The sequence below is a fragment of the Calliphora vicina genome, chromosome 3 (assembly GCF_958450345.1).
Source record: "Calliphora vicina chromosome 3, idCalVici1.1, whole genome shotgun sequence".
Lineage (NCBI taxonomy): Eukaryota > Metazoa > Arthropoda > Insecta > Diptera > Calliphoridae > Calliphora > Calliphora vicina.
This window is the reverse complement of record NC_088782.1, coordinates 119,924,254-119,934,524: the sequence shown is the minus strand read 5'-3', so window position 1 is coordinate 119,934,524 and position 10,271 is coordinate 119,924,254.

The following is a 10,271-nucleotide window of genomic DNA, read 5'->3' as shown; positions in this document are numbered from 1 at the left end:
ATGTTGGTGACTAATGCTGGTTCATTTCCCTTTAAAATGAGGTATGTCCCATCCTGTCATCTATCATAGTTTGTCCACAAGCTATTTTTAAAAAATATGTATTAAATAGTTTTTAAATATGAGTGTATGTAAGTATTGCAAATATGTCACAAAAAACAAAACATATTTGTGAATATGTCCTAAATTGGCAAATATGTCACAAATACTAAAAACGAATTTATAAATATGTAATAACGTAAGGCGTTACGCCGAAACATATTTGCAAATATGTAATGACGTAAAGTTTTACGTCGAAACATATTTAACTCGGCATATTTATCTTCACTCACTTGTTCAGTTCTAGTTCAGTTCTAGTTCAGTTCTAGTTCAGTTCTAGTTCAGTTCTAGTTCAGTTCTAGTTCAGTTCTAGTTCAGTTCTAGTTCAGTTCTAGTTCAGTTCTAGTTCAGTTCTAGTTCAGTTCTAGTTCAGTTCTAGTTCAGTTCTAGTTCAGTTCTAGTTCAGTTCTAGTTCAGTTCTAGTTCAGTTCTAGTTCAGTTCTAGTTCAGTTCTAGTTCAGGTTCTAGTTCAGGTTCTAGTTCAGTTCTAGTTCAGTTCTAGTTCAGTTCTAGTTCAGTTCTAGTTCAGTTCTAGTTCAGTTCTAGTTCAGTTCTAGTTCAGTTCTAGTTCAGTTCTAGTTCAGTTCTAGTTCAGTTCTAGTTCAGTTCTAGTTCAGTTCTAGTTCAGTTCTAGTTCAGTTCTAGTTCAGTTCTAGTTCAGTTCTAGTTCAGTTCTAGTTCAGTTCTAGTTCAGTTCTAGTTCAGTTCTAGTTCAGTTCTAGTTCAGTTCTAGTTCAGTTCTAGTTCAGTTCTAGTTCAGTTCTAGTTCAGTTCTAGTTCAGTTCTAGTTCAGTTCTAGTTCAGTTCTAGTTCAGTTCTAGTTCAGTTCTAGTTCAGTTCTAGTTCAGTTCTAGTTCAGTTCTAGTTCAGTTCTAGTTCAGTTCTAGTTCAGTTCTAGTTCAGTTCTAGTTCAGTTCTAGTTCAGTTCTAGTTCAGTTCTAGTTCAGTTCTAGTTCAGTTCTAGTTCAGTTCTAGTTCAGTTCTAGTTCAGTTCTAGTTCAGTTCTAGTTCAGTTCTAGTTCAGTTCTAGTTCAGTTCTAGTTCAGTTCTAGTTCAGTTCTAGTTCAGTTCTAGTTCAGTTCTAGTTCAGTTCTAGTTCAGTTCTAGTTCAGTTCTAGTTCAGTTCTAGTTCAGTTCTAGTTCAGTTCTAGTTCAGTTCTAGTTCAGTTCTAGTTCAGTTCTAGTTCAGTTCTAGTTCAGTTCTAGTTCAGTTCTAGTTCAGTTCTAGTTCAGTTCTAGTTCAGTTCTAGTTCAGTTCTAGTTCAGTTCTAGTTCAGTTCTAGTTCAGTTCTAGTTCAGTTCTAGTTCAGTTCTAGTTCAGTTCTAGTTCAGTTCTAGTTCAGTTCTAGTTCAGTTCTAGTTCAGTTCTAGTTCAGTTCTAGTTCAGTTCTAGTTCAGTTCTAGTTCAGTTCTAGTTCAGTTCTAGTTCAGTTCTAGTTCAGTTCTAGTTCAGTTCTAGTTCAGTTCTAGTTCAGTTCTAGTTCAGTTCTATTCCAGCACTCCCAAGCAATTCCAGTACTTCCATTCCCTTCCATCAACCTTAATATTGTAGGAGTTTTTTTATAACATAGTCTCTCTTTTCTCCCTGAATCCTTGCAGCAAAATTAATATTTTGGTATATTTTAATTAAATTTGTAATAATCCCCTGAAAATCTTCTACTCTTACTTGTTGATGATGGTTTTAATCTAAACAATTGACAAGGTGTCAAACGACAATGATTTTGACAAGGGATTACCAAGAAAATTAAATAAAAGAATCGAACCAGCAACACTTACACACACATACTTTAACAAAAACTATGGGAATTTAAACATTTTGCATACAAAAAAAATCCTGAAAACAAAAACCTTAAATCCTACACTGCTCACACTTCTTTCTTCCCAAAACAAAAAATGTTAAGGTTTTTTTAAGGGATTTAATTCATATGGGTTCTAACAGCTACCGTTACTATTTATTCATATTAATCTGGGTTTGTGTGAATGCTGTTGAACAATAAAAACAAAACATATCCTTTTTTTTTCATTTGAATCCTGTTCACTCAATATTTGCTTACAGCAGTTGCGGCAGCTCGTATGCATAAACATTAGTTTTACACCTGTGTAGTGTTTTAATGTTTGTTTTTTTGTCATGTTTCCTTTAATTTTTTTCCTTCTGTATTCCCCCATCGCATTCATTAAAATGTTGCCTTTTCTTTATTCTATTTATATATTGTATTATTACTATTATTATTGTTTTTTCATGTGGTCTCTTTTGTTTTGTTACTCATTTTGAGGATTATGGAATCCTTAAAACCAAATTGATTATTTACTTAAGGTTTGTTTCTTTAGTATAAAGAATGATGTATGCTGGAGTATGAGGAATAATACCCACTATTAAAGTTTGTATCCGTAGAGGTATTGTATTCGTTTCAATATGTTTCAGGCTTTAAACTTTAGTTTGATTTTTGAAGGTTCTTGGGGTAACCTTCTGATACCTTAGATGGATCGTATTCATTTCTATAGTTACACAGCCCAAGCTTTCAAAGAGTATTTGAATTACTGTCTCCTTACTGTGTTTAAAACTCTCTCTTGGGAAAGAGAGAGCAGCTGCGACTGCAGTAGTCCTTCTAAGGAAGACCGAGTCTACTAGCATGTTTACCGATACTTTGCCATCGTAACATTGCCATCATAAATTGTACACATCATCTCTGCATGAAGGATCTCTGGAAAGTCGAGCATTGCCTAACAAATCTGAAGGCTTCGCTAGCAACCACGGCTCAGGTTTGATTCTCTGACGCAGCAATTCAGTGCAGCAATTCTGCAGTCAAAATAGTTGCCAAAGACAAAAGCATTCTCCTGTACACTTCCACACTTTTGAGCTTCTCTTAAATTTAGCCAGTAGATGCTTGAGTGTACTTATCTTTAAAAGAGTTGTTCATAGACTAAATATTTTGAAACCGATTTGTTTCTGCATTAGAGCTTATTTGCCAGAATTTGTTAGAGAATTAAGGAACTCTCAACATCACATCAAATTGCAAGATCATAGCGAACTCCACGACGCCTCAAGAAGTTGAAATCATTTTGGAATTACATCGTTCGCTTATTCTTGTAAAGCATGGCTCTTACAGCTTCCTTTTCCACCACTTCTAGGGACCGTGGAACGCTACAAAGAACAATTACACTAAGGAGTGTTCCCTGACTCCACAGACTTGATAAAACCTAACAGTTCTCTCTATGATCTTATTGTGTAGACTGTTTTACATTTAATTTTTATTTTCATAAGTAGAATTTCCAAACGTCATCATTGTTTAATGTGTAATGATGAACTTCATACGTGCTTTTGGGTCTTTTGGGTTTTATGCTGTAATGTCTTTTATTGCCAACCCTTCTCCTTGAATAGTTTGGATTACTCGTAATCATAGTAAACAATACTTGCAGGGAGAAACATTAAAAATAATATTTGTTAATGTTATTGTGGAAAAATAGGGTTGGGGAAGGATTCTTCCTTACTATTCAAACAAATAGCTTTTAATTTTCATTAAGAGTATTGTAAAGGGACTTCCTAACTTTGACAGATAATAGAAGCCATTTTTGGGAGGCTACAGCTGTCGAATTGACTGTCATTTATTCAGTTTGTTTTGCCAAATCATCATGGATGGATATAGAGTTCAAGAACTGGGTATTCCGACAGTCGCAGGGTTGATTAACAATTCAAGCGTCATTGTCATTATTTCTTAAGAGCAATCAGGCTCGTTTGTGATGTAATGCTTCGTATAATGGTTCATGCTCTACTTCGTTTCTTTTAATTTGATCAAACCCTGGTGGAGTACCATTTATAACTCGACGTATGAACTGGTACCACTAACACTCTTGTTTTTAATAACAAGGTTTAAGCGTTCCAGCTTTCTATAGGAAGATATAGGTCGACTAGGGCAGTCATTTATTCAGTTTGTTTTGCCAAATCCTCATAGATGGATATAGAGTTCCACAACATGTGCAAATGATGAAATCGTTTTATCAAAATGGTTGTTCCGACAGTCACAAAGTAGGTCTGGATTGATTAACAATTCAAGTGTCATTTTCATTATTTCTTAAGAGCAATCAGGCTTGTTTGTGATGTAATGGTTCCTTCGTTTCTTTTAATTTGTTCAAACCCTGGTGGAGTATCATTTATAACTCGACATATGAACGGGTACCACTAACACTCTTGATTTCAATTACAAGGTTTAAGCGTTCCAACTTTCTATTGGAAGATATAGGTCGACTAGGGACTTACTTGACTCGACTTGGGATAACCTGGCAATTTGTTAGACTTTATACTCCGCCAATGAACTTAAAACACCAAAGAAATGGGTGTTCTGTTCGGGCAATGTTCCGTGCTCTTCTCTCATTTTATGTTCAGGACCATTTCTTGATGAATGGGTACATCAGCAAACAAAATTGACGAATTTGGGACGATACCAATTCACACAAGATCCAAGAGCGTTCAATCCTTCCTGAAAAAATCACTGTTTGGTGGGGATTTTGGGCTGGTGGCGTCATTGGTCCATATTTCTTGGAGAACAACGCTATAAATCGATGATTATCAACTTCTTTTAGCCTGAATTGAATGAAATGGAAACCAATGAATTGTGGTTTCGACAGGACGGCGCTCATGTCACATTGGACATTCTGCACGAGCGATTTGAGGGCATGGTCATGTCAAGTAGAGTTGATTTGAACTGTCCGCCTATATCGTGGAATTGTGGAGTTTTCTTAAGTCGCTGGCCTATGCAAATAAGCCATAACCCACAGCGGCCTTCAAAGCCATCATAACCCATGACATCGGTCAAATTCGGACTGAGTCATGGAAAATTTTATCTAACAAAACACAATTCTCCATGTTCGAGATCATTCATTCTCTCTCACAACGAAAAACTCTGCCTACTACTTTATATGCCCAGCATTATTTGAACAATTTTGGATACATTTTGTTGACTTGTTGTGTACACTTTTTCCTATTGTTTTTTTAAGGTCACCCATTGTTATTTTAATTTAAAACCATTATTTACCTTTCCCCTTCCATGAGTTGCACAAAAGAAAATCTTAAAAATTAACCGCCAAAACAAATAATGGTTTTAAATACAAATTAAAATAAATAATTAAAAAATTAATTCAAAGAAATGCGACAAAAATTTGTTTAATTTTTCTTTTATTGTTTCCCAAGAAGCCGTGTTTTTTCCGTTTGTGTTTGCGCTGTTTTCAGTGTAAACAGTGTGCGTTGTGTAAGTGTTTTGTTGATGTTACAAAATAAAACAGTAACGGTTGCTTCTGTTGCTGTTTCGGAATTTCTAACTGATTACTTTGGTTCTCTTATTTGGTTGGATTGCATTGAAAGTTGCCCAGCTAGAGAGGGAGTTGTTAAGTAAATATTTGCTAAAGATTTTGGTAAATTTTGTTATGACAGGAACAGAAAATTAATTGTAGTAATATGGGGTTTTTTCATAGAAAATTGTTTTCAAAGAAAAGGCCGAAAATCTAGGGTGCAAGTTTAAAAGAGTAGGGTAAGAGACCTGAGGATAATAACCTAATCCTATGAAATGTTAAAAAGTTTTCTTTAGAAAAGTCTTAAAAGTAAATATTGACTTAATATCAGACTATTATGTCAGACCTGTTCCGCACAAACCATCTCTCTCACGTTGAAACCTATGAAACACATTCACCCTAAGCTTCGGTGAGCAATCGGAGTGCTTCAGCATTGATAGATTAGTATCTTGAAATGACACATTCCGATTGCTCATCGAAGCTTAGGGTGAATGTGTTCCATAGGTTTCAACGTGCAAGAGATGGTTTATGCGGTTCAGGAGTGGTGATTTTGATACGGGAGAGACGGACCACCCAGGCCAGCTGAAAAAAGTTTGATGACCAAGAATTGAAGGCCTAACTCCATGAAGATTGTTGTCAAACTCAAACAAGAACTTGCAAAATCTTTGCAAGCTACTCAATCAGCAAAAATGAAAACGTTTGCAAGCTGCAGGAATCATCCAAAAGCAGGGAAATTGGATACCGTACGAATTGAAGCTGAGAGACCTTGAAAAACGATTTAGCATTTCCGAAATGCTGATTGAACGTTATAAAAGAAAATCATTTTTGCATCGAATCATTACTTGCGATGAAAAATGAATCCATTACGATAACCCGAAGCATAAGAGATCGTTTGTGAAGCCCGGCCAACCAGACGAATCGACACCAAAGCCAAATATCTTTGACTCTAAGGAAATTCTCTGTATTTGCTGGCAGCAAAAGGGTCCTATCTATTATTAGCTGCTGAAATCTGTCCAGACCATCACAGGGAACCTGTACCAAACGCAAATGATTCCTGTGAAGCTAGCATTTGCCGAAAAACAACCAAAATATGCGGCCAGACATGAAACCGTAATATTCCATCATCACAACGTTCCACCACATATTGCAATACCTGTTAAAGAGTATTTAGAATGAAGTGGTTGGGAAGTTTGCCCTACCCGCTTTATAGTCCAGATTTTGCGCCGTCCCACTACTATTTATTTCGCTGGATGCAGAATGCTCTCTCTTTGGAACATAGTATCCGAAATTGGCTTGATTCGTTCTTGGCCTCAAAAGCAGATCTTTTGGCTCGGAATCCTTATGTTGCCAGAAGGATAGGACAGTTGATTTACAATTTTATCATTTGCACGTGTTGTTGAACTCTATATCCGTTCGTGGTGACTTAAGAAACCATACAAGAAAAAGTGTAACTGGGTCAAATCGCACGATATAGTTAGACAGTTCACATCACCTCTACGTGACATGATAATGCCCTTAAATCGCTCGTGCAGAATGTCCAATGTGTCATGAGCAGTGTGTCACGTAGCGTCGTCCTGTTGTAAAAACATTTTGTGGGTTTTCTTAACATCCAATTCAGCCCAAAAGAAGTTGATAATCATCGAATAAATATGGACCGATGACGCCACCAGCCCAAAATCCACACCAAACAGTGACATTTTCGGGATGAATTGGACTCTCTTTAATATCGTGTGGATTGGTTTTGTCCAAAATTTGAAAATTTAGTTTGTTGACATACCCATTCATCAAGAAATGGACATCACCATAAAATGGTCGAAGCGCACCGAACGTTGCCTGAACAGAACACCCATTTTGATAAAACAATTTTATAATTTGCACGTATTATTGAACTTTATATCCGTCCATGGTGATTTGGCAAAATAATCCGAATAAATGACACTCAATTCGACAGATGTAGCTTCAACAATATGGCCTCTATCAACTGTTAAAGTTAGGAAGTCCCTATTGGAAGACCCTTTATATCTTAAACCCTTGATATCTTAAGGAACATCATTCAATCATATTTTTCCACAATAATATTAACAAATATTATTTGTTATCATAACAGGGCCGCCACTGCCTCTGTTTACCTTTGTAAGAAAAATGTTATCCAGGTGATCAGTGAGGAAACGATGACGACATTTTATATTTTCTGGTTTTCTACTCAAATATTATTATTTAGATTTCAAATATTCCTTATTTTCCCACCCAAATCCTTCTGTTTTAATTCAAAATATCTTTAATTTATACTTCTGTTCCCCTTATACCTCCCATCTATCATCAGCATACGCTTGTAATAGCCAGTTTTAAATTAATTTTCCAATATCCTTATTTTCTTGTGCCCATCATTTTCTCATCTGTTATTTTCATTATTTCGCAATTATCATAAAATCAATAATCTATTGTGTTTTTTTCTGTTTTATGTTTTGTATTATTTCATAATTTCCCCAATCATAGTTGTAGTCAACCATTCCCTTCTGTGCTGGCATTAAGGCATAATCGTTTTTTAAATATACTAGGTAGTAGTTTCAATAGAAATTATGTAGAAATGTTGCTTGGCTTATCAATCATAATTTTATTTTGTGGAAACTTTGCACCAGGCTTCCTTTACATTGTAATCCATAAAATTTATGCACAACAAAGTGTGTAATACATCAATTTTCTTTTTCAGGTTTTCATTTGCTTTTTTTTTTGGGTTGGAATATAAATAAAGTATTTAAAATTACATTTAGAAAGTGTAACACAATAAGGGTTGTAAGGGACGTATTGGGAAAACAGAAAGCTTTATAACACGAAAAACTATTAAAGCTAAAAAAGGAAGTACAAACGCAAACCTAACTAAAATAGAGAAAAATTGTCTCGTATCCCTGCCTAAAGGAGACAATATTCCTATATGAAATTACTGCGACACTTTTCTAATGAAAAACTCTAAAGAAAAGCACTATTTATAGAAAGGTTACTCATTTAGGAAAGTGAAACCCCAAGACGTTGATGATTTAGGCTTTGATCCTGGAAAACCCAAAGCTTTAACAAAATCACAAAATTTATTTGATGAATTAATAGCACCTCTGGAAACAAAAAGACCACAAACTTCAGCCGGTTCTACCGCCCATAAATCCTCAATATCAAGACAATCTACTGAGTCCACAACTGATAGTAACTCAAATATTTTTCAAACTCAAGCCGTCAGACCCAAAACTCCTCAAGGCCGAAGAATCTCCAATATGTCTAGTATACAAAATCCAGATCATTTAGGATAAAGAAACTTCTAAACCCTCCTCAAGAATATCCTCACCTAAAACCCAAAAAACAGCAAACAACAGCGGATTGATTGAGTTTGGCCAAAGAAAAGAACACAGAAACTAATAAAATGGAAGTGAGATCTGAAACCCCCAAAATTACCAAAATAACTAAAGATTCTTCTAAGGAAAGAACTGAAATATTAAAACTGCCAGACAATAATGATAGCCAGAAGGATTTCCAAACGGAAAATCAACATGAGGAGTTAAAAGATCCTAAAGAAATTGAACCACAAACCCCTGACCACTTTATGTTAGACTCTACCATCCAAAATATAATGCTAATGAACACTTTAAACTTGGAGGCCAAACAAAGCTTTTCCGCGCCTTAAAATATCAAGAGCAACAGCTAACAATGGCCTTGCAAATAAAGCAACAGGAAAGAGTCTGAATGGACATGCAACAGAAACAGGATTCACTATTGCAGCAACAGGAAAGACAGTTTCAGACTCTCTTCCAACAACAAAAGCAAAGACATAAGCAATTGGAGCAACAGCAAAGCATTAATAATCACCTACATTTGTTAATGAGTCAACCTCCTCAGACGCAAACTATAACAGATACGGAATTTTAGGAAACTAAAGCGGCAGCTAAAAAAGTTATTAAAGAGGAGGAAGAGGAAAACGAAGAAACTCTACACAGAGACTTGGAGAAAGACAAACTGACAGCCTTGGATCTAATACAGTTTGAATCTGACAACACATGTTTGAAACTGGAAAGCTAGCGCTTGGTGGACTTGATAGCCAATACAAACAAAAACAACTATGAAAGAGAAATAGAGCTTTTGGAAAGATCGTACAAGTGAGAGTATCATCACCTAAAAACCAAAGAAGAGGCACAACAGCGGATTGGTTAGGTTTAGCCAAAGAACAGAAACTTATAAAACGGAAGTGAGAGCAGAAACCTCCAAAACTACCAAAATAACTTAAGTTTATTCTAAGGAAACAACGGAAATTTTAAAGTTTCTCCATAATAATGATAACCATGAGGATTTCCAAATGGAAAATCAACATGAGGAATTAGAAGATCCTAAAGAAATTCAACCTCAAGCCACTGAAAACTTTATGTTAGACTCTCCCACCCAAAATAGATTAATGAACACTTTATTAAACATTTATTCCAAATAAAGCTTCTCCGCCTTAAAATACCAAGAGCAACAGCTAACAATGGCCTTGCAAATGAAGCAACAGGAAAGAGTCTGAATGGACATGCAACAGAAAAGGCAGTTTCAGACTCTCTTCCAGCAGCAAATGCAAAGACATAGAGGAGGAACAGGAAAACGAAGAAACTTTTCAAGGAGATTTGGAGAAAGACAAACAGATAGCCTTGGATGGAACTTGAAAACGTGTCTCCTTTAGACTCTAGTGTCCTTTAGATTCTAGTGTCCTTTACACCCTATTCAATAGAAAAGAGTCTCCTTTAGACACGAAAAGTGTCTCGTTTAGACACTATTCTATAGAAAAATATCTCGTTTAGACACTCTTCTATAGAAAAGTGTCTCCTTTAGACACTATTCTATAGAAAAGTGTCTCGTTTAGACACTATTCTATAGAA